The sequence below is a fragment of the Anomaloglossus baeobatrachus genome, chromosome 9, assembly GCF_048569485.1.
Source record: "Anomaloglossus baeobatrachus isolate aAnoBae1 chromosome 9, aAnoBae1.hap1, whole genome shotgun sequence".
In the NCBI taxonomy this organism is placed as follows: Eukaryota; Metazoa; Chordata; class Amphibia; order Anura; family Aromobatidae; genus Anomaloglossus; species Anomaloglossus baeobatrachus.
In genome coordinates this window covers 165,689,639-165,713,831 of record NC_134361.1, presented here as the reverse complement: position 1 = coordinate 165,713,831, position 24,193 = coordinate 165,689,639, and the positions used below count along the sequence as shown (strand labels likewise).

Genomic DNA, 24,193 nt, shown 5'->3' with positions numbered 1-24,193 from the left:
AAGCATAGGAGCGTGATGTATAGTTTAGTGCGTCGTACTCTATGGCTATGTAAGAAGGATTGTATATTTCTGTGTGTACGGGGCTGCGGCACTGTACACGGTTTGTTACCTTTTTGTGAGTAGTGCATGATAATAAAGATGCTGTTAAATCAAAAAATCTGTTCTTATCAGTTTAATATCTGATACGTCCCCTATCTGGGGACCATATATTAAATGGATTTTTAGAACAGGGAGATGGAAAAAGAGCTTGCTCTGTCCACTCCACGCATTGACCTGGTATTGCAGTACCTCCAGGAACGGTGCACCCCTTCTTAACCCAGTTTCCAAAAGCAGAACTCAATTCACCTGATTCATATTAGCCCGGTTTAATGAATTGGAAGAAAGCATACGTCTTCATATGCACCTCAATTTGGCCCATTCACTTTTCACACTTCCTCCTTTTGTTTTTTATCTTTCACACTTTTGACTTTCTTTATTCATCCAAATAGCAAACTCATCACCACTCAACCTGACCAACTCGGCTATGTCCCGTGCTGCAGTTCTCTGTCTTATCTAGATCATTTGCAATTGAATGGAATAGATCCCTTTTGGACAAAGTGGATTCACCTGCTGCTGCAGTGACCACAGGTGTGATAAGATCTAGAATTGGCATCTGGTGCGATCTCTCCGCTTCCACTCCAAAGAAAGTTACCTGTTTATTCCTATCATGCATTGGTTTTTGGGGTTTTCTTTGAGTAATGATGATCTCTTTAGTAGTCTGTTGGCGCCCTCTCCTGGAGGAATAGTTTGCTTGCTCTTGGACATTCTAAAAGAGAGGTCATGATAGACATTGAGCTTCTGAGCTCAATTGGGGACAGTCATGGGTGATGAATGTTTGCAACCTGCTGCAAAGCCTCATACCGCAATATAAGGAACGTCAAATACTAAGAAAGGGCGGCCTATGAAAGAATTACTACTTTCAATAAGTACACTTAAACGGCTAATTGGGAATAGAAAAACTGTAAAAAGCCCTCTGAGAAAGCCCCCCTCTAACCTTTGATAGTAAGTTTTTCTGTAGTCTGCCTGTTGATGTATTTTCCGTTTGAACTGTGCACAACATGAAGAGACGGAACACTGGCGGCTTGTCACAATGCCCCCGCTGACATCACAATAGCGCTGCTGCCTAGAAAACAAGCTGCGCAGCAGAAGTTGTTCTTTGGGTGGGAGGGTGGGCTAGTGTAAGGAGGGGGCAAGCTCTTTTTTTCCCGGGTGGTAGGGGGATGACAGGAGAAGGGATGCGGGTGGTGAGAAGGGTACAGAGGGCAGGGTTTGGGGGCTGGGAAGGAAAGGGAAAAGATTAGGGTTTGGGGATGATGAAAGGGCTTTCTACGGGTAAGGATGGCAAAGGGTGGCAGTGACGGAAAGTCAGGCAACCTGTCCTGTCCGTCTTTTTGTATCGTGAATTGGAAAGACTGCAAGGGGGAGGGGAGTTGCTTGCGCCCTAAAGGAGGAGTTATTCAGATTCATTGCAGTGGGGGGCGGCGGCTGCAAAACGCACCATTCTTCTTGTTTTTGCTCTGCAAAGCAGCCTTTTCAAGGGTTGGCTTGGGTGACAAAATGTCTTCTGTAGGCGTGGGTTTGTCTCCCTCTCGCTCTCTCTCCCTAAGATGTGTCCGGCATAGGCCAGGGTGCCACTCGAGGCCCAAACCAATTCTGGTTATCGCTTCTCGGCCTTTTGGCTAAGATCAAGTGTAGTATCTGTTCTTATCAGTTTAATATCTGATACGTCCCCTATCTGGGGACCATATATTAAATGGATTTTTAGAACAGGGAGATGGAAAAAGAGCTTGCTCTGTCCACTCCACGCATTGACCTGGTATTGCAGTACCTCCAGGAACGGTGCACCCCTTCTTAACCCAGTTTCCAAAAGCAGAACTCAATTCACCTGATTCATATTAGCCCGGTTTAATGAATTGGAAGAAAGCATACGTCTTCATATGCACCTCAATTTGGCCCATTCACTTTTCACACTTCCTCCTTTTGTTTTTTATCTTTCACACTTTTGACTTTCTTTATTCATCCAAATAGCAAACTCATCACCACTCAACCTGACCAACTCGGCTATGTCCCGTGCTGCAGTTCTCTGTCTTATCTAGATCATTTGCAATTGAATGGAATAGATCCCTTTTGGACAAAGTGGATTCACCTGCTGCTGCAGTGACCACAGGTGTGATAAGATCTAGAATTGGCATCTGGTGCGATCTCTCCGCTTCCACTCCAAAGAAAGTTACCTGTTTATTCCTATCATGCATTGGTTTTTGGGGTTTTCTTTGAGTAATGATGATCTCTTTAGTAGTCTGTTGGCGCCCTCTCCTGGAGGAATAGTTTACTTGCTCTTGGACATTCTAAAAGAGAGGTCATGATAGACATTGAGCTTCTGAGCTCAATTGGGGACAGTCATGGGTGATGAATGTTTGCAACCTGCTGCAAAGCCTCATACCGCAATATAAGGAACGTCAAATACTAAGAAAGGGCGGCCTATGAAAGAATTACTACTTTCAATAAGTACACTTAAACGGCTAATTGGGAATAGAAAAACTGTAAAAAGCCCTCTGAGAAAGCCCCCCTCTAACCTTTGATAGTAAGTTTTTCTGTAGTCTGCCTGTTGATGTATTTTCCGTTTGAACTGTGCACAACATGAAGAGACGGAACACTGGCGGCTTGTCACAATGCCCCCGCTGACATCACAATAGCGCTGCTGCCTAGAAAACAAGCTGCGCAGCAGAAGTTGTTCTTTGGGTGGGAGGGTGGGCTAGTGTAAGGAGGGGGCAAGCTCTTTTTTTCCCGGGTGGTAGGGGGATGACAGGAGAAGGGATGCGGGTGGTGAGAAGGGTACAGAGGGCAGGGTTTGGGGGCTGGGAAGGAAAGGGAAAAGATTAGGGTTTGGGGATGATGAAAGGGCTTTCTACGGGTAAGGATGGCAAAGGGTGGCAGTGACGGAAAGTCAGGCAACCTGTCCTGTCCGTCTTTTTGTATCGTGAATTGGAAAGACTGCAAGGGGGAGGGGAGTTGCTTGCGCCCTAAAGGAGGAGTTATTCAGATTCATTGCAGTGGGGGGCGGCGGCTGCAAAACGCACCATTCTTCTTGTTTTTGCTCTGCAAAGCAGCCTTTTCAAGGGTTGGCTTGGGTGACAAAATGTCTTCTGTAGGCGTGGGTTTGTCTCCCTCTCGCTCTCTCTCCCTAAGATGTGTCCGGCATAGGCCAGGGTGCCACTCGAGGCCCAAACCAATTCTGGTTATCGCTTCTCGGCCTTTTGGCTAAGATCAAGTGTAGGCCCTTCATTGGGTTTGCCTTGGTCTTGGCTGGGAGGGGCCCGGGCTTGCACAACCGCCGGCCTCTGGGATTGTTGCGCCTTTTGGTGCTTACGTCCCCTTCTGGCTGGTGGTTCCTGGGCTCGGGAGGCGATCACCTGCGGCACTGCGCTTTTGTGTGGTGGCCGATGACCGTTTTCTGAAATTTGCGGATGTAATCTCATCTGTTCTTATCAGTTTAATATCTGATACGTCCCCTATCTGGGGACCATATATTAAATGGATTTTTAGAACAGGGAGATGGAAAAAGAGCTTGCTCTGTCCACTCCACGCATTGACCTGGTATTGCAGTACCTCCAGGAACGGTGCACCCCTTCTTAACCCAGTTTCCAAAAGCAGAACTCAATTCACCTGATTCATATTAGCCCGGTTTAATGAATTGGAAGAAAGCATACGTCTTCATATGCACCTCAATTTGGCCCATTCACTTTTCACACTTCCTCCTTTTGTTTTTTATCTTTCACACTTTTGACTTTCTTTATTCATCCAAATAGCAAACTCATCACCACTCAACCTGACCAACTCGGCTATGTCCCGTGCTGCAGTTCTCTGTCTTATCTAGATCATTTGCAATTGAATGGAATAGATCCCTTTTGGACAAAGTGGATTCACCTGCTGCTGCAGTGACCACAGGTGTGATAAGATCTAGAATTGGCATCTGGTGCGATCTCTCCGCTTCCACTCCAAAGAAAGTTACCTGTTTATTCCTATCATGCATTGGTTTTTGGGGTTTTCTTTGAGTAATGATGATCTCTTTAGTAGTCTGTTGGCGCCCTCTCCTGGAGGAATAGTTTGCTTGCTCTTGGACATTCTAAAAGAGAGGTCATGATAGACATTGAGCTTCTGAGCTCAATTGGGGACAGTCATGGGTGATGAATGTTTGCAACCTGCTGCAAAGCCTCATACCGCAATATAAGGAACGTCAAATACTAAGAAAGGGCGGCCTATGAAAGAATTACTACTTTCAATAAGTACACTTAAACGGCTAATTGGGAATAGAAAAACTGTAAAAAGCCCTCTGAGAAAGCCCCCCTCTAACCTTTGATAGTAAGTTTTTCTGTAGTCTGCCTGTTGATGTATTTTCCGTTTGAACTGTGCACAACATGAAGAGACGGAACACTGGCGGCTTGTCACAATGCCCCCGCTGACATCACAATAGCGCTGCTGCCTAGAAAACAAGCTGCGCAGCAGAAGTTGTTCTTTGGGTGGGAGGGTGGGCTAGTGTAAGGAGGGGGCAAGCTCTTTTTTTCCCGGGTGGTAGGGGGATGACAGGAGAAGGGATGCGGGTGGTGAGAAGGGTACAGAGGGCAGGGTTTGGGGGCTGGGAAGGAAAGGGAAAAGATTAGGGTTTGGGGATGATGAAAGGGCTTTCTACGGGTAAGGATGGCAAAGGGTGGCAGTGACGGAAAGTCAGGCAACCTGTCCTGTCCGTCTTTTTGTATCGTGAATTGGAAAGACTGCAAGGGGGAGGGGAGTTGCTTGCGCCCTAAAGGAGGAGTTATTCAGATTCATTGCAGTGGGGGGCGGCGGCTGCAAAACGCACCATTCTTCTTGTTTTTGCTCTGCAAAGCAGCCTTTTCAAGGGTTGGCTTGGGTGACAAAATGTCTTCTGTAGGCGTGGGTTTGTCTCCCTCTCGCTCTCTCTCCCTAAGATGTGTCCGGCATAGGCCAGGGTGCCACTCGAGGCCCAAACCAATTCTGGTTATCGCTTCTCGGCCTTTTGGCTAAGATCAAGTGTAGTATCTGTTCTTATCAGTTTAATATCTGATACGTCCCCTATCTGGGGACCATATATTAAATGGATTTTTAGAACAGGGAGATGGAAAAAGAGCTTGCTCTGTCCACTCCACGCATTGACCTGGTATTGCAGTACCTCCAGGAACGGTGCACCCCTTCTTAACCCAGTTTCCAAAAGCAGAACTCAATTCACCTGATTCATATTAGCCCGGTTTAATGAATTGGAAGAAAGCATACGTCTTCATATGCACCTCAATTTGGCCCATTCACTTTTCACACTTCCTCCTTTTGTTTTTTATCTTTCACACTTTTGACTTTCTTTATTCATCCAAATAGCAAACTCATCACCACTCAACCTGACCAACTCGGCTATGTCCCGTGCTGCAGTTCTCTGTCTTATCTAGATCATTTGCAATTGAATGGAATAGATCCCTTTTGGACAAAGTGGATTCACCTGCTGCTGCAGTGACCACAGGTGTGATAAGATCTAGAATTGGCATCTGGTGCGATCTCTCCGCTTCCACTCCAAAGAAAGTTACCTGTTTATTCCTATCATGCATTGGTTTTTGGGGTTTTCTTTGAGTAATGATGATCTCTTTAGTAGTCTGTTGGCGCCCTCTCCTGGAGGAATAGTTTGCTTGCTCTTGGACATTCTAAAAGAGAGGTCATGATAGACATTGAGCTTCTGAGCTCAATTGGGGACAGTCATGGGTGATGAATGTTTGCAACCTGCTGCAAAGCCTCATACCGCAATATAAGGAACGTCAAATACTAAGAAAGGGCGGCCTATGAAAGAATTACTACTTTCAATAAGTACACTTAAACGGCTAATTGGGAATAGAAAAACTGTAAAAAGCCCTCTGAGAAAGCCCCCCTCTAACCTTTGATAGTAAGTTTTTCTGTAGTCTGCCTGTTGATGTATTTTCCGTTTGAACTGTGCACAACATGAAGAGACGGAACACTGGCGGCTTGTCACAATGCCCCCGCTGACATCACAATAGCGCTGCTGCCTAGAAAACAAGCTGCGCAGCAGAAGTTGTTCTTTGGGTGGGAGGGTGGGCTAGTGTAAGGAGGGGGCAAGCTCTTTTTTTCCCGGGTGGTAGGGGGATGACAGGAGAAGGGATGCGGGTGGTGAGAAGGGTACAGAGGGCAGGGTTTGGGGGCTGGGAAGGAAAGGGAAAAGATTAGGGTTTGGGGATGATGAAAGGGCTTTCTACGGGTAAGGATGGCAAAGGGTGGCAGTGACGGAAAGTCAGGCAACCTGTCCTGTCCGTCTTTTTGTATCGTGAATTGGAAAGACTGCAAGGGGGAGGGGAGTTGCTTGCGCCCTAAAGGAGGAGTTATTCAGATTCATTGCAGTGGGGGGCGGCGGCTGCAAAACGCACCATTCTTCTTGTTTTTGCTCTGCAAAGCAGCCTTTTCAAGGGTTGGCTTGGGTGACAAAATGTCTTCTGTAGGCGTGGGTTTGTCTCCCTCTCGCTCTCTCTCCCTAAGATGTGTCCGGCATAGGCCAGGGTGCCACTCGAGGCCCAAACCAATTCTGGTTATCGCTTCTCGGCCTTTTGGCTAAGATCAAGTGTAGTATCTGTTCTTATCAGTTTAATATCTGATACGTCCCCTATCTGGGGACCATATATTAAATGGATTTTTAGAACAGGGAGATGGAAAAAGAGCTTGCTCTGTCCACTCCACGCATTGACCTGGTATTGCAGTACCTCCAGGAACGGTGCACCCCTTCTTAACCCAGTTTCCAAAAGCAGAACTCAATTCACCTGATTCATATTAGCCCGGTTTAATGAATTGGAAGAAAGCATACGTCTTCATATGCACCTCAATTTGGCCCATTCACTTTTCACACTTCCTCCTTTTGTTTTTTATCTTTCACACTTTTGACTTTCTTTATTCATCCAAATAGCAAACTCATCACCACTCAACCTGACCAACTCGGCTATGTCCCGTGCTGCAGTTCTCTGTCTTATCTAGATCATTTGCAATTGAATGGAATAGATCCCTTTTGGACAAAGTGGATTCACCTGCTGCTGCAGTGACCACAGGTGTGATAAGATCTAGAATTGGCATCTGGTGCGATCTCTCCGCTTCCACTCCAAAGAAAGTTACCTGTTTATTCCTATCATGCATTGGTTTTTGGGGTTTTCTTTGAGTAATGATGATCTCTTTAGTAGTCTGTTGGCGCCCTCTCCTGGAGGAATAGTTTGCTTGCTCTTGGACATTCTAAAAGAGAGGTCATGATAGACATTGAGCTTCTGAGCTCAATTGGGGACAGTCATGGGTGATGAATGTTTGCAACCTGCTGCAAAGCCTCATACCGCAATATAAGGAACGTCAAATACTAAGAAAGGGCGGCCTATGAAAGAATTACTACTTTCAATAAGTACACTTAAACGGCTAATTGGGAATAGAAAAACTGTAAAAAGCCCTCTGAGAAAGCCCCCCTCTAACCTTTGATAGTAAGTTTTTCTGTAGTCTGCCTGTTGATGTATTTTCCGTTTGAACTGTGCACAACATGAAGAGACGGAACACTGGCGGCTTGTCACAATGCCCCCGCTGACATCACAATAGCGCTGCTGCCTAGAAAACAAGCTGCGCAGCAGAAGTTGTTCTTTGGGTGGGAGGGTGGGCTAGTGTAAGGAGGGGGCAAGCTCTTTTTTTCCCGGGTGGTAGGGGGATGACAGGAGAAGGGATGCGGGTGGTGAGAAGGGTACAGAGGGCAGGGTTTGGGGGCTGGGAAGGAAAGGGAAAAGATTAGTGTTTGGGGATGATGAAAGGGCTTTCTACGGGTAAGGATGGCAAAGGGTGGCAGTGACGGAAAGTCAGGCAACCTGTCCTGTCCGTCTTTTTGTATCGTGAATTGGAAAGACTGCAAGGGGGAGGGGAGTTGCTTGCGCCCTAAAGGAGGAGTTATTCAGATTCATTGCAGTGGGGGGCGGCGGCTGCAAAACGCACCATTCTTCTTGTTTTTGCTCTGCAAAGCAGCCTTTTCAAGGGTTGGCTTGGGTGACAAAATGTCTTCTGTAGGCGTGGGTTTGTCTCCCTCTCGCTCTCTCTCCCTAAGATGTGTCCGGCATAGGCCAGGGTGCCACTCGAGGCCCAAACCAATTCTGGTTATCGCTTCTCGGCCTTTTGGCTAAGATCAAGTGTAGTATCTGTTCTTATCAGTTTAATATCTGATACGTCCCCTATCTGGGGACCATATATTAAATGGATTTTTAGAACAGGGAGATGGAAAAAGAGCTTGCTCTGTCCACTCCACGCATTGACCTGGTATTGCAGTACCTCCAGGAACGGTGCACCCCTTCTTAACCCAGTTTCCAAAAGCAGAACTCAATTCACCTGATTCATATTAGCCCGGTTTAATGAATTGGAAGAAAGCATACGTCTTCATATGCACCTCAATTTGGCCCATTCACTTTTCACACTTCCTCCTTTTGTTTTTTATCTTTCACACTTTTGACTTTCTTTATTCATCCAAATAGCAAACTCATCACCACTCAACCTGACCAACTCGGCTATGTCCCGTGCTGCAGTTCTCTGTCTTATCTAGATCATTTGCAATTGAATGGAATAGATCCCTTTTGGACAAAGTGGATTCACCTGCTGCTGCAGTGACCACAGGTGTGATAAGATCTAGAATTGGCATCTGGTGCGATCTCTCCGCTTCCACTCCAAAGAAAGTTACCTGTTTATTCCTATCATGCATTGGTTTTTGGGGTTTTCTTTGAGTAATGATGATCTCTTTAGTAGTCTGTTGGCGCCCTCTCCTGGAGGAATAGTTTGCTTGCTCTTGGACATTCTAAAAGAGAGGTCATGATAGACATTGAGCTTCTGAGCTCAATTGGGGACAGTCATGGGTGATGAATGTTTGCAACCTGCTGCAAAGCCTCATACCGCAATATAAGGAACGTCAAATACTAAGAAAGGGCGGCCTATGAAAGAATTACTACTTTCAATAAGTACACTTAAACGGCTAATTGGGAATAGAAAAACTGTAAAAAGCCCTCTGAGAAAGCCCCCCTCTAACCTTTGATAGTAAGTTTTTCTGTAGTCTGCCTGTTGATGTATTTTCCGTTTGAACTGTGCACAACATGAAGAGACGGAACACTGGCGGCTTGTCACAATGCCCCCGCTGACATCACAATAGCGCTGCTGCCTAGAAAACAAGCTGCGCAGCAGAAGTTGTTCTTTGGGTGGGAGGGTGGGCTAGTGTAAGGAGGGGGCAAGCTCTTTTTTTCCCGGGTGGTAGGGGGATGACAGGAGAAGGGATGCGGGTGGTGAGAAGGGTACAGAGGGCAGGGTTTGGGGGCTGGGAAGGAAAGGGAAAAGATTAGGGTTTGGGGATGATGAAAGGGCTTTCTACGGGTAAGGATGGCAAAGGGTGGCAGTGACGGAAAGTCAGGCAACCTGTCCTGTCCGTCTTTTTGTATCGTGAATTGGAAAGACTGCAAGGGGGAGGGGAGTTGCTTGCGCCCTAAAGGAGGAGTTATTCAGATTCATTGCAGTGGGGGGCGGCGGCTGCAAAACGCACCATTCTTCTTGTTTTTGCTCTGCAAAGCAGCCTTTTCAAGGGTTGGCTTGGGTGACAAAATGTCTTCTGTAGGCGTGGGTTTGTCTCCCTCTCGCTCTCTCTCCCTAAGATGTGTCCGGCATAGGCCAGGGTGCCACTCGAGGCCCAAACCAATTCTGGTTATCGCTTCTCGGCCTTTTGGCTAAGATCAAGTGTAGTATCTGTTCTTATCAGAACAAACTGAGCTAGCTACACTTGACGAGATACGATCAGGGAGACGAGCTCCGAAGCCCAGCCGAGACCGGAAGAGGGAGATCGGACGGAAGAAGAGCTTGGCAGAAAGAAGCAAGAAGACGAAGGCTCGGAGAAGACTTGGGGAGACCAGAGGAACTTCGAGGAGGAACACAGCGGGAGAAGACACCCGGAGAAGAATCCAAGATCCAGCTCCGGGAACTCAAGCAGGAACCAGCCATGGCAAGCAAGCCAGAGAAGGCAGCCAAGAAGGCTCAGGACCCAGGGACCTCCAGGAAGGCTCATCCAGAGGCTTCTTCGGCCCAAGAGGCCCCTACCTCCGACGCCAGCCAGCCGGAGGGAGCCCGGACGCCGCCTGAAAAGGCTCCAACCCTGGAGCCTTGGATGCGGCAGACGGTCGCCCTGAAGCTAAAGGCGGTGGATGGTAGGTTGCCGGACATGTCCAGCGACGTGTTCTGCAAGAAGATGATTCTGGATCAGGGCTTCTCCAGGGCGGAAACCCTGAGTGTCCAGACCTTCATGACTGGCATTTTTCTGGTAACCTTTGCCACGGTGAATGCCTGCAGGAGATACTGGGAGGCGATGAACGCAGCGATGCCGGACTCCCCTTTTCATTCTTTTTTAGGATCCTGTCCTATACAGAGGGATGAGAAGAGGATCACGGTCTCCATGCGGAACCCGCACACCCCAGGAAGAGACATCTCCACGTTCCTGGGACGTCTCTGCACAGTGGTGAGGGAGCCATCCCACATCCTTAACGGCAACGGATTCTGGACGGGTAAGTGGTCAGTAACCGTTCGACTCTACAGGGAACCAGCATCCGAGGATGGTCTCCAGCACCTGCCCCCGACATTCTCTCTGGGAAACTCCTTTGGTCTCATCTACTACCCGGACATGCCACACAACTGCAGGAAATGTGGCGGGAAAGGGCATTCGATGAAGACCTGCAAGGAGGACGCCTGCAGGGTTTGCCGGGTGACGGGACACAGCTCCAAGGACTGCCCAAAGAAGAAGACTTGCAACCTATGTGGACAGGCGGACCACCTTTACAAGGACTGCCCACAGCGGGAGAAATCCTGGGCAAGGGTAGCCGCGGTGACCCAGTATCGGGTAGTCACAGCTTCGTCGACCAAGGCAGCTACGACCAAGGCCACAGAGGCCAAGGACAAGGCGGCCAAGAACCCGGCGACCGTGGCTCCAGCCGATGCCCCAGCAGCCACGGAGTCCAGGAAAAAGGGTAAGAAAACTGTTGCCCCCTCCCTGGTCCCCCCCCCTGTCACCCCTGTCCAAACCCCTCCCCCCCGGCCAACCCTACTGAGGATTCCACTACCTCCACCTCATTCCCCTACTCCTCAGTTGGTCTCCTCACCCCCCCCCCAAAGCCCACTCTCCCTCCCCAGACCATGAGAGCAGAGGACCTCAGCACTCTTGCACTTTTCACCGAGGAGGATTTTCCAGCTCTTGTCTCCTCAGGTACAGGCCAAAGGAAAAGGAAGGTGGAAGATAGTCCTGTCGCAGAACCTTCCAAGCTGTTCATTGTGGATCCCAATCCACCCCAGGAAGAGGAGGATGGCCTCCTCCCAGAACCGGACGTGTTGGAGCAGATGGTGGAGTCCCTTGTGGCCGAAGAAGAAATGGAGGAGTCGGAAGCCACTGAGGCACCATCCCTGCTCGATCAGCTAGAAGAAGAGGGTCTGCTGGAGATACCCTTACCAGCAGGTGCCAAAGAGGAAGAACCGCCCGACCGGAGTGGTAACTAAGGCACACCGCCTGCGCTAACTTTCTCTTTCCTCCAATGACTGCTAACATTAACACCTTTTCCATTAATGTTAGGAGCATCAGAGACAAGTTCCGACGTCAGACAATTTTTGCGTTCCTTAACACTCAGTCTAGTGATGTATTTTTCCTGCAGGAATGCTCCCTTCCCTCCTCTAGGTCCTTCAACCATCTGGCCAGGGAGTGGACCCATGGCCCATCCTACTGGTCCGGCGGAGGCGACTGTAGGTCCGCGGGGGTTGCCGTGCTGATCAGGGGAAGCGCCTTCACATTGGACTCTGTTCAGGAAATCGTCTGCGGCAGGTTACTGCTCGTGGATGGCACCTGGGCGGGAGAACCTGTCAGGTTCATCAATGTGTACGCTTCTCCTGTGAAGAGCGATCGACTGGAGCTCCTCCAAGCCCTGCGCCCTCAGCTCGCTACCGCCAGGACGGTAGTGATGGCCGGGGATTTCAACTGCCCGATTGAGGAGGATGGACGCAGTTCTGGAACGGCTGCCAAGTTGGACGTCACATCCAAACTGCTCATTGAGATGGTGACCGAAGCCTCTCTTGTGGACGTTGTTGGCTCCATCGGACACGGATCCGTGAACTATTCATGGTGCCGATCCGATGGCTCGCTGCGTTCCAGGATTGACTTTGTGTTTACCTCTCGGGCGGTTGGGCGGAGTGGGCACTCGATGGTCCCCTGCTTCTTCTCTGACCACAGAGCCATTCACTTTCAAGGTGTGCTGGGCCATGGCTTCCCCATTGGCCCGGGCTCCTGGAAGCTGAACTGCTCTCTGCTGGAAAAGGGTGAGATTCTGGAGGAGCTTAGAGCTGCCTACTCCACGTGGCGGGCCTACAAGGCGGGCTTCCAGTCTGTTTCTGACTGGTGGGAATACGTTAAACTCGAGTTCCGTTTCTTCTTTCAGGCAAAGAGTCAACAACAGGCGTGTCTGAAGAGGAGGGACTTCAGGAGACTCCAGCGTGAGCTGCGTTCCCTGCAGGACCTTCTTCGATGCGGCTGGGACGTGAGAGAGGAGCTGGAGGAGACTAAGAGGAGCCTGAAAAGGCACTTCGAGGAGGAGTCCGAGCGAATTGTCTTCCGTTCCAAAGTGGAGAACCTGGAGAAGGGTGAGAAATGTAACTCGTTCTTTTTCAGGAAACTCCACGCCGGTCACACGCCCATGAATGAACTACGAGACGAGAGTGGCAGCATGCGACGCGGGAAAGAGAACGTGATGAAGGTCGTCAGCGACTTCTACAGCGAACTCTACGCCCGCAAGACTACTGACCCCGAGGCCGCCGATAAGTTCCTGTCAGGTATCACTAACCATCTTGACCCTGCAGACGCGGCGGCCATGGATGTTCCTCTGACGGTGGACGAGCTGCTCTCGGCCGCCAAATCCTTTAGTTCTGGCAGGACACCGGGCAGTGACGGCCTCCCAGCAGAGCTCTATGTAGCGCTGGGAGACCTAATCTGTCCGGACCTGTTAGGGCTGTATGAGGAGATGGTGGTGGAGGGCAGAATGCCTCCATCTCTGAGGGAAGGAATGGTCACGATCCTGTACAAGCGTAAAGGAGAGAGGTGCGACCTGAAGAATTGGCGTCCCATCACCCTTCTGAACGTCGACTACAAGATCCTGGCCAAGACGATGGCAACGAGATTGAAGACTGTTATCGGACGGATCATCCACCCGGATCAGACCTGCGGCATCCCCGGACGTCGCATCGCAGACAGCCTGGCTCTCATGCGGGACACGGTCGAGTACATCAAAGCCCGCCGGGTGCACGCAGCCCTGATCTCTTTGGATCAGGAAAAGGCCTTCGACCGTGTTTCCCATGAGTTCCTGGGCAAAGCTCTGCACAGGTTAGGTTTGGGTAACATGTTTTGCTTGTATGTCCAACTAATGTATTTTGATATTCACAGCTCGGTGTTGGTAAACGGCTGGAAGACTGACCCCTTCCCGGTCCTCTCAGGGGTCAGACAAGGCTGTCCTCTGTCACCTCTTCTTTTTGTTTGTGTTATAGAACTCTTTGCAGAGGCTATCCGGCGGAATGGAGAGATCAGAGGGATCACCGCACCAGGACCAGAACGCTTCGAGGTCAAGTGCTCGCTCTACATGGACGACGTGACCGTCTTCTGCGCGGACCGGCGCTCAGTCGACACCCTCGTCCAGACCTGAGAGACCTTCGGACGGGCTTCGGGAGCCAAAGTCAACTGCGGGAAGTCGGAAGCCATGCTCTTCGGGGACTGGCAGCCGGCCTCTTCCGCCCCCTTCCCTTTCAGCATCCAGCCGGATTTCATCAAGGTTCTTGGAGTCTGGTTCGGGAAGGAAGGAGCAGCCCTCAAGTCCTGGGAGGAACGCTTGACCAAGATCACCCAACGGATCGGTCTGTGGAGCCTCAGACGCCTCACCTGTGAGGGCAAAGCACTGGTCCTGCGTAACGAGGTACTGCCCGTGCTGCAGTACACGGCCCAGGCCTGGCCCCCCCTTGCCACCGTGTGCAGGGCCATTACCAGGACGGTGTTTCGTTTTGTCTGGGGATCCAAGATGGACAGAGTAAAGCGGAGCATCATGTACAAGGATCCTCGCAAGGGTGGGAAGGGCGTACCCGATATCCCCACCCTCCTGCGATCCTCCTTCGTATGTGACTGCGTTCGCCGAACTCTGCGAGTCAAGAGAGGTTCCGCGGGTGGGTCCATGTCTCGCTTCTTCCTGCTCCCCCTTTGGAGACGGTTAGGCTGGGACAAGTGGGACAGCTCCTTCCCCTACAACTGGACGGCGCCATGGTTCTACGGAGACGTGGTTCGGTTTGTGAGGGAACACCAACTGGAGGGACTCAAGCCTGATTTGTGGAAGCCAAAGACTATCCACAAACTCATCAGAGCCAAGGACGAAATGGAGAACATTCCAGGACTTCATCACGACACACTGGAGACTGTTTGGACAAACGTGTCATCGGCTGGATTGACCAACGGGCACAAGGACTTGTCATGGATGGCGATACAGGGCGGACTGCCCGTCCGGTCATTCATGCACGCCCGGAACCTGTGCAAAACCCGGTACTGCCCAAGGTGCCCCTTCGTGGAGGAAACATCGCTGCACGCCTTTTGGGACTGCCGTTTCGCACAGCGCCTGTTGGTTGCCCTGGAGGATGACCTGAGGAACTCCGTCCCCAGAGGGAGCCTATCGTACCATTCCGTACTTTATGGACTCTTCCCTGGGACTCACACCGTTGGAGCCATTCAGGAGGCTTGGCGCCTTATGAACTGCTTTAAGGACGCTATTTGGGTCGCCAGGAACCGGCTCATCTTGAAGAGGGAGAGGATGTCTATCCAGGATTGCCGCAGGCTGATCCACAGCCTGCTCAGAGACTATTCCATCATGGACAGTCCGGACGACAGCGCCGAGGAGGAGGTTTAGACCTCTTCCATGCCCCCTCCCTCCTTTTCCCGTTATGTGCGTCTTTCAATAAAGCTTCGGGCCTGTGATTTCCCCACCCTATCCCCCTTTTCCCCTACCCCCATCCCCCAATCGCCGGTTCGTCGTTATTTATTGTCTAACTTTTTCTTTCAGCTTGAGTGTTATGGATAAGCATAGGAGCGTGATGTATAGTTTAGTGCGTCGTACTCTATGGCTATGTAAGAAGGATTGTATATTTCTGTGTGTACGGGGCTGCGGCACTGTACACGGTTTGTTACCTTTTTGTGAGTAGTGCATGATAATAAAGATGCTGTTAAATCAAAAAATCTGTTCTTATCAGTTTAATATCTGATACGTCCCCTATCTGGGGACCATATATTAAATGGATTTTTAGAACAGGGAGATGGAAAAAGAGCTTGCTCTGACCACTCCACGCATTGACCTGGTATTGCAGTACCTCCAGGAACGGTGCACCCCTTCTTAACCCAGTTTCCAAAAGCAGAACTCAATTCACCTGATTCATATTAGCCCGGTTTAATGAATTGGAAGAAAGCATACGTCTTCATATGCACCTCAATTTGGCCCATTCACTTTTCACACTTCCTCCTTTTGTTTTTTATCTTTCACACTTTTGACTTTCTTTATTCATCCAAATAGCAAACTCATCACCACTCAACCTGACCAACTCGGCTATGTCCCGTGCTGCAGTTCTCTGTCTTATCTAGATCATTTGCAATTGAATGGAATAGATCCCTTTTGGACAAAGTGGATTCACCTGCTGCTGCAGTGACCACAGGTGTGATAAGATCTAGAATTGGCATCTGGTGCGATCTCTCCGCTTCCACTCCAAAGAAAGTTACCTGTTTATTCCTATCATGCATTGGTTTTTGGGGTTTTCTTTGAGTAATGATGATCTCTTTAGTAGTCTGTTGGCGCCCTCTCCTGGAGGAATAGTTTGCTTGCTCTTGGACATTCTAAAAGAGAGGTCATGATAGACATTGAGCTTCTGAGCTCAATTGGGGACAGTCATGGGTGATGAATGTTTGCAACCTGCTGCAAAGCCTCATACCGCAATATAAGGAACGTCAAATACTAAGAAAGGGCGGCCTATGAAAGAATTACTACTTTCAATAAGTACACTTAAACGGCTAATTGGGAATAGAAAAACTGTAAAAAGCCCTCTGAGAAAGCCCCCCTCTAACCTTTGATAGTAAGTTTTTCTGTAGTCTGCCTGTTGATGTATTTTCCGTTTGAACTGTGCACAACATGAAGAGACGGAACACTGGCGGCTTGTCACAATGCCCCCGCTGACATCACAATAGCGCTGCTGCCTAGAAAACAAGCTGCGCAGCAGAAGTTGTTCTTTGGGTCGGAGGGTGGGCTAGTGTAAGGAGGGGGCAAGCTCTTTTTTTCCCGGGTGGTAGGGGGATGACAGGAGAAGGGATGCGGGTGGTGAGAAGGGTACAGAGGGCAGGGTTTGGGGGCTGGGAAGGAAAGGGAAAAGATTAGGGTTTGGGGATGATGAAAGGGCTTTCTACGGGTAAGGATGGCAAAGGGTGGCAGTGACGGAAAGTCAGGCAACCTGTCCTGTCCGTCTTTTTGTATCGTGAATTGGAAAGACTGCAAGGGGGAGGGGAGTTGCTTGCGCCCTAAAGGAGGAGTTATTCAGATTCATTGCAGTGGGGGGCGGCGGCTGCAAAACGCACCATTCTTCTTGTTTTTGCTCTGCAAAGCAGCCTTTTCAAGGGTTGGCTTGGGTGACAAAATGTCTTCTGTAGGCGTGGGTTTGTCTCCCTCTCGCTCTCTCTCCCTAAGATGTGTCCGGCATAGGCCAGGGTGCCACTCGAGGCCCAAACCAATTCTGGTTATCGCTTCTCGGCCTTTTGGCTAAGATCAAGTGTAGTATCTGTTCTTATCAGTTTAATATCTGATACGTCCCCTATCTGGGGACCATATATTAAATGGATTTTTAGAACAGGGAGATGGAAAAAGAGCTTGCTCTGTCCACTCCACGCATTGACCTGGTATTGCAGTACCTCCAGGAACGGTGCACCCCTTCTTAACCCAGTTTCCAAAAGCAGAACTCAATTCACCTGATTCATATTAGCCCGGTTTAATGAATTGGAAGAAAGCATACGTCTTCATATGCACCTCAATTTGGCCCATTCACTTTTCACACTTCCTCCTTTTGTTTTTTATCTTTCACACTTTTGACTTTCTTTATTCATCCAAATAGCAAACTCATCACCACTCAACCTGACCAACTCGGCTATGTCCCGTGCTGCAGTTCTCTGTCTTATCTAGATCATTTGCAATTGAATGGAATAGATCCCTTTTGGACAAAGTGGATTCACCTGCTGCTGCAGTGACCACAGGTGTGATAAGATCTAGAATTGGCATCTGGTGCGATCTCTCCGCTTCCACTCCAAAGAAAGTTACCTGTTTATTCCTATCATGCATTGGTTTTTGGGGTTTTCTTTGAGTAATGATGATCTCTTTAGTAGTCTGTTGGCGCCCTCTCCTGGAGGAATAGTTTGCTTGCTCTTGGACATTCTAAAAGAGAGGTCATGATAGACATTGAGCTTCTGAGCTCAATTGGGGACAGTCATGGGTGATGAATGTTTGCAACCTGCTGCAAAGCCTCATACCGCAATATAAGGAACGTCAAATACTAAGAAAGGGCGGCCTATGAAAGAATTACTACTTTCAATAAGTACACTTAAACGGCTAATTGGGAATAGAAAAACTGTAAAAAGCCCTCTGAGAAAGCCCCCCTCTAACCTTTGATAGTAAGTTTTTCTGTAGTCTGCCTGTTGATGTATTTTCCGTTTGAACTGTGCACAACATGAAGAGACGGAACACTGGCGGCTTGTCACAATGCCCCCGCTGACATCACAATAGCGCTGCTGCCTAGAAAACAAGCTGCGCAGCAGAAGTTGTTCTTTGGGTGGGAGGGTGGGCTAGTGTAAGGAGGGGGCAAGCTCTTTTTTTCCCGGGTGGTAGGGGGATGACAGGAGAAGGGATGCGGGTGGTGAGAAGGGTACAGAGGGCAGGGTTTGGGGGCTGGGAAGGAAAGGGAAAAGATTAGGGTTTGGGGATGATGAAAGGGCTTTCTACGGGTAAGGATGGCAAAGGGTGGCAGTGACGGAAAGTCAGGCAACCTGTCCTGTCCGTCTTTTTGTATCGTGAATTGGAAAGACTGCAAGGGGGAGGGGAGTTGCTTGCGCCCTAAAGGAGGAGTTATTCAGATTCATTGCAGTGGGGGGCGGCGGCTGCAAAACGCACCATTCTTCTTGTTTTTGCTCTGCAAAGCAGCCTTTTCAAGGGTTGGCTTGGGTGACAAAATGTCTTCTGTAGGCGTGGGTTTGTCTCCCTCTCGCTCTCTCTCCCTAAGATGTGTCCGGCATAGGCCAGGGTGCCACTCGAGGCCCAAACCAATTCTGGTTATCGCTTCTCGGCCTTTTGGCTAAGATCAAGTGTAGTATCTGTTCTTATCAGTTTAATATCTGATACGTCCCCTATCTGGGGACCATATATTAAATGGATTTTTAGAACAGGGAGATGGAAAAAGAGCTTGCTCTGTCCACTCCACGCATTGACCTGGTATTGCAGTACCTCCAGGAACGGTGCACCCCTTCTTAACCCAGTTTCCAAAAGCAGAACTCAATTCACCTGATTCATATTAGCCCGGTTTAATGAATTGGAAGAAAGCATACGTCTTCATATGCACCTCAATTTGGCCCATTCACTTTTCACACGTCCTCCTTTTGTTTTTTATCTTTCACACTTTTGACTTTCTTTATTCATCCAAATAGCAAACTCATCACCACTCAACCTGACCAACTCGGCTATGTCCCGTGCTGCAGTTCTCTGTCTTATCTAGATCATTTGCAATTGAATGGAATAGATCCCTTTTGGACAAAGTGGATTCACCTGCTGCTGCAGTGACCACAGGTGTGATAAGATCTAGAATTGGCATCTGGTGCGATCTCTCCGCTTCCACTCCAAAGAAAGTTACCTGTTTATTCCTATCATGCATTGGTTTTTGGGGTTTTCTTTGAGTAATGATGATCTCTTTAGTAGTCTGTTGGCGCCCTCTCCTGGAGGAATAGTTTGCTTGCTCTTGGACATTCTAAAAGAGAGGTCATGATAGACATTGAGCTTCTGAGCTCAATTGGGGACAGTCATGGGTGATGAATGTTTGCAACCTGCTGCAAAGCCTCATACCGCAATATAAGGAACGTCAAATACTAAGAAAGGGCGGCCTATGAAAGAATTACTACTTTCAATAAGTACACTTAAACGGCTAATTGGGAATAGAAAAACTGTAAAAAGCCCTCTGAGAAAGCCCCCCTCTAACCTTTGATAGTAAGTTTTTCTGTAGTCTGCCTGTTGATGTATTTTCCGTTTGAACTGTGCACAACATGAAGAGACGGAACACTGGCGGCTTGTCACAATGCCCCCGCTGACATCACAATAGCGCTGCTGCCTAGAAAACAAGCTGCGCAGCAGAAGTTGTTCTTTGGGTGGGAGGGTGGGCTAGTGTAAGGAGGGGGCAAGCTCTTTTTTTCCCGGGTGGTAGGGGGATGACAGGAGAAGGGATGCGGGTGGTGAGAAGGGTACAGAGGGCAGGGTTTGGGGGCTGGGAAGGAAAGGGAAAAGATTAGGGTTTGGGGATGATGAAAGGGCTTTCTACGGGTAAGGATGGCAAAGGGTGGCAGTGACGGAAAGTCAGGCAACCTGTCCTGTCCGTCTTTTTGTATCGTGAATTGGAAAGACTGCAAGGGGGAGGGGAGTTGCTTGCGCCCTAAAGGAGGAGTTATTCAGATTCATTGCAGTGGGGGGCGGCGGCTGCAAAACGCACCATTCTTCTTGTTTTTGCTCTGCAAAGCAGCCTTTTCAAGGGTTGGCTTGGGTGACAAAATGTCTTCTGTAGGCGTGGGTTTGTCTCCCTCTCGCTCTCTCTCCCTAAGATGTGTCCGGCATAGGCCAGGGTGCCACTCGAGGCCCAAACCAATTCTGGTTATCGCTTCTCGGCCTTTTGGCTAAGATCAAGTGTAGTATCTGTTCTTATCAGAACAAACTGAGCTAGCTACACTTGACGAGATACGATCAGGGAGACGAGCTCCGAAGCCCAGCCGAGACCGGAAGAGGGAGATCGGACGGAAGAAGAGCTTGGCAGAAAGAAGCAAGAAGACGAAGGCTCGGAGAAGACTTGGGGAGACCAGAGGAACTTCGAGGAGGAACACAGCGGGAGAAGACACCCGGAGAAGAATCCAAGATCCAGCTCCGGGAACTCAAGCAGGAACCAGCCATGGCAAGCAAGCCAGAGAAGGCAGCCAAGAAGGCTCAGGACCCAGGGACCTCCAGGAAGGCTCATCCAGAGGCTTCTTCGGCCCAAGAGGCCCCTACCTCCGACGCCAGCCAGCCGGAGGGAGCCCGGACGCCGCCTGAAAAGGCTCCAACCCTGGAGCCTTGGATGCGGCAGACGGTCGCCCTGAAGCTAAAGGCGGTGGATGGTAGGTTGCCGGACATGTCCAGCGACGTGTTCTGCAAGAAGATGATTCTGGATCAGGGCTTCTCCAGGGCGGAAACCCTGAGTGTCCAGACCTTCATGACTGGCATTTTTCTGGTAACCTTTGCCACGGTGAATGCCTGCAGGAGATACTGGGAGGCGATGAACGCAGCGATGCCGGACTCCCCTTTTCATTCTTTTTTAGGATCCTGTCCTATACAGAGGGATGAGAAGAGGATCACGGTCTCCATGCGGAACCCGCACACCCCAGGAAGAGACATCTCCACGTTCCTGGGACGTCTCTGCACAGTGGTGAGGGAGCCATCCCACATCCTTAACGGCAACGGATTCTGGACGGGTAAGTGGTCAGTAACCGTTCGACTCTACAGGGAACCAGCATCCGAGGATGGTCTCCAGCACCTGCCCCCGACATTCTCTCTGGGAAACTCCTTTGGTCTCATCTACTACCCGGACATGCCACACAACTGCAGGAAATGTGGCGGGAAAGGGCATTCGATGAAGACCTGCAAGGAGGACGCCTGCAGGGTTTGCCGGGTGACGGGACACAGCTCCAAGGACTGCCCAAAGAAGAAGACTTGCAACCTATGTGGACAGGCGGACCACCTTTACAAGGACTGCCCACAGCGGGAGAAATCCTGGGCAAGGGTTGCCGCGGTGACCCAGTATCGGGTAGTCACAGCTTCGTCGACCAAGGCAGCTACGACCAAGGCCACAGAGGCCAAGGACAAGGCGGCCAAGAACCCGGCGACCGTGGCTCCAGCCGATGCCCCAGCAGCCACGGAGTCCAGGAAAAAGGGTAAGAAAACTGTTGCCCCCTCCCTGGTCCCCCCCCCTGCCACCCCTGTCCAAACCCCTCCCCCCCCGGCCAACCCTACTGAGGATTCCACTACCTCCACCTCATTTCCCTACTCCTCAGTTGGTCTCCTCACCCCCCCCCCAAAGCCCACTCTCCCTCCCCAGACCATGAGAGCAGAGGACCTCAGCACTCTTGCACTTTTCACCGAGGAGGATTTTCCAGCTCTTGTCTCCTCAGGTACAGGCCAAAGGAAAAGGAAGGTGGAAGATAGTCCTGTCGCAGAACCTTCCAAGCTGTTCATTGTGGATCCCAATCCACCCCAGGAAGAGGAGGATGGCCTCCTCCCAGAACCGGACGTGTTGGAGCAGATGGTGGAGTCCCTTGTGGCCGAAGAAGAAATGGAGGAGTCGGAAGCCACTGAGGCACCATCCCTGCTCGATCAGCTAGAAGAAGAGGGTCTGCTGGAGATACCCTTACCAGCAGGTGCCAAAGAGGAAGAACCGCCCGACCGGAGTGGTAACTAAGGCACACCGCCTGCGCTAACTTTCTCTTTCCTCCAATGACTGCTAACATTAACACCTTTTCCATTAATGTTAGGAGCATCAGAGACAAGTTCCGACGTCAGACAATTTTTGCGTTCCTTAACACTCAGTCTAGTGATGTATTTTTCCTGCAGGAATGCTCCCTTCCCTCCTCTAGGTCCTTCAACCATCTGGCCAGGGAGTGGACCCATGGCCCATCCTACTGGTCCGGCGGAGGCGACTGTAGGTCCGCGGGGGTCGCCGTGCTGATCAGGGGAAGCGCCTTCACATTGGACTCTGTTCAGGAAATCGTCTGCGGCAGGTTACTGCTCGTGGATGGCACCTGGGCGGGAGAACCTGTCAGGTTCATCAATGTGTACGCTTCTCCTGTGAAGAGCGATCGACTGGAGCTCCTCCAAGCCCTGCGCCCTCAGCTCGCTACTGCCAGGACGGTAGTGATGGCCGGGGATTTCAACTGCCCGATTGAGGAGGATGGACGCAGTTCTGGAACGGCTGCCAAGTTGGACGTCACATCCAAACTGCTCATTGAGATGGTGACCGAAGCCTCTCTTGTGGACGTTGTTGGCTCCATCGGACACGGATCCGTGAACTATTCATGGTGCCGATCCGATGGCTCGCTGCGTTCCAGGATTGACTTTGTGTTTACCTCTCGGGCGGTTGGGCGGAGTGGGCACTCGATGGTCCCCTGCTTCTTCTCTGACCACAGAGCCATTCACTTTCAAGGTGTGCTGGGCCATGGCTTCCCCATTGGCCCGGGCTCCTGGAAGCTGAACTGCTCTCTGCTGGAAAAGGGTGAGATTCTGGAGGAGCTTAGAGCTGCCTACTCCACGTGGCGGGCCTACAAGGCGGGCTTCCAGTCTGTTTCTGACTGGTGGGAATACGTTAAACTCGAGTTCCGTTTCTTCTTTCAGGCAAAGAGTCAACAACAGGCGGGTCTGAAGAGGAGGGACTTCAGGAGACTCCAGCGTGAGCTGCGTTCCCTGCAGGACCTTCTTCGATGCGGCTGGGACGTGAGAGAGGAGCTGGAGGAGACTAAGAGGAGCCTGAAAAGGCACTTCGAGGAGGAGTCCGAGCGAATTGTCTTCCGTTCCAAAGTGGAGAACCTGGAGAAGGGTGAGAAATGTAACTCGTTCTTTTTCAGGAAACTCCACGCCGGTCACACGCCCATGAATGAACTACGAGACGAGAGTGGCAGCATGCGACGCGGGAAAGAGAACGTGATGAAGGTCGTCAGCGACTTCTACAGCGAACTCTACGCCCGCAAGACTACTGACCCCGAGGCCGCCGATAAGTTCCTGTCAGGTATCACTAACCATCTTGACCCTGCAGACGCGGCGGCCATGGATGTTCCTCTGACGGTGGACGAGCTGCTCTCGGCCGCCAAATCCTTTAGTTCTGGCAGGACACCGGGCAGTGACGGCCTCCCAGCAGAGCTCTATGTAGCGCTGGGAGACCTAATCTGTCCGGACCTGTTAGGGCTGTATGAGGAGATGGTGGTGGAGGGCAGAATGCCTCCATCTCTGAGGGAAGGAATGGTCACGATCCTGTACAAGCGTAAAGGAGAGAGGTGCGACCTGAAGAATTGGCGTCCCATCACCCTTCTGAACGTCGACTACAAGATCCTGGCCAAGACGATGGCAACGAGATTGAAGACTGTTATCGGACGGATCATCCACCCGGATCAGACCTGCGGCATCCCCGGACGTCGCACCGCAGACAGCCTGGCTCTCATGCGGGACACGGTCGAGTACATCAAAGCCCGCCGGGTGCACGCAGCCCTGATCTCGTTGGATCAGGAAAAGGCCTTCGACCGTGTTTCCCATGAGTTCCTGGGCAAAGCTCTGCACAGGTTAGGTTTGGGTAACATGTTTTGCTTGTATGTCCAACTAATGTATTTTGATATTCACAGCTCGGTGTTGGTAAACGGCTGGAAGACTGACCCCTTCCCGGTCCTCTCAGGGGTCAGACAAGGCTGTCCTCTGTCACCTCTTCTTTTTGTTTGTGTTATAGAACTCTTTGCAGAGGCTATCCGGCGGAATGGAGAGATCAGAGGGATCACCGCACCAGGACCAGAACGCTTCGAGGTCAAGTGCTCGCTCTACATGGACGACGTGACCGTCTTCTGCGCGGACCGGCGCTCAGTCGACACCCTCGTCCAGACCTGTGAGACCTTCGGACGGGCTTCGGGAGCCAAAGTCAACTGCGGGAAGTCGGAAGCCATGCTCTTCGGGGACTGGCAGCCGGCCTCTTCCGCCCCCTTCCCCTTCAGCAT

The 24,193-nt window shown here is 50.5% G+C and overlaps 7 non-coding genes and 4 pseudogenes across 7 annotated transcripts; all 11 read left to right on the top strand.

Annotated features, from left to right (window-relative positions):
* The first annotated feature begins 105 nt into the window (after positions 1–105).
* Positions 106–310, top strand: LOC142252967 (U2 spliceosomal RNA; annotated as a pseudogene).
* Positions 311–1,698: 1,388 nt separating this feature from the next.
* On the top strand, positions 1,699–1,889 carry LOC142252355 (U2 spliceosomal RNA). Its single transcript, XR_012725736.1, has one exon. It is a non-coding gene; the product is annotated as a U2 spliceosomal RNA (small nuclear RNA).
* A 1,593-nt stretch (positions 1,890–3,482) lies between these two features.
* LOC142253376 (U2 spliceosomal RNA) lies at positions 3,483–3,667 on the top strand. The gene has a single exon (XR_012726671.1). It is a non-coding gene; the product is annotated as a U2 spliceosomal RNA (small nuclear RNA).
* A 1,388-nt stretch (positions 3,668–5,055) lies between these two features.
* On the top strand, positions 5,056–5,246 carry LOC142252354 (U2 spliceosomal RNA). The gene has a single exon (XR_012725735.1). It is a non-coding gene; the product is annotated as a U2 spliceosomal RNA (small nuclear RNA).
* A 1,388-nt stretch (positions 5,247–6,634) lies between these two features.
* On the top strand, positions 6,635–6,825 carry LOC142252353 (U2 spliceosomal RNA). Its single transcript, XR_012725734.1, has one exon. It is a non-coding gene; the product is annotated as a U2 spliceosomal RNA (small nuclear RNA).
* A 1,388-nt stretch (positions 6,826–8,213) lies between these two features.
* Positions 8,214–8,404, top strand: LOC142252351 (U2 spliceosomal RNA). Its single transcript, XR_012725732.1, has one exon. It is a non-coding gene; the product is annotated as a U2 spliceosomal RNA (small nuclear RNA).
* Positions 8,405–9,792: 1,388 nt separating this feature from the next.
* On the top strand, positions 9,793–9,882 carry LOC142253608 (U2 spliceosomal RNA; annotated as a pseudogene).
* A 5,439-nt stretch (positions 9,883–15,321) lies between these two features.
* On the top strand, positions 15,322–15,526 carry LOC142253063 (U2 spliceosomal RNA; annotated as a pseudogene).
* Positions 15,527–16,914: 1,388 nt separating this feature from the next.
* Positions 16,915–17,105, top strand: LOC142252350 (U2 spliceosomal RNA). Its single transcript, XR_012725731.1, has one exon. It is a non-coding gene; the product is annotated as a U2 spliceosomal RNA (small nuclear RNA).
* Positions 17,106–18,493: 1,388 nt separating this feature from the next.
* On the top strand, positions 18,494–18,684 carry LOC142252349 (U2 spliceosomal RNA). Its single transcript, XR_012725730.1, has one exon. It is a non-coding gene; the product is annotated as a U2 spliceosomal RNA (small nuclear RNA).
* Positions 18,685–20,072: 1,388 nt separating this feature from the next.
* Positions 20,073–20,162, top strand: LOC142253606 (U2 spliceosomal RNA; annotated as a pseudogene).
* Positions 20,163–24,193: the final 4,031 nt, after the last annotated feature.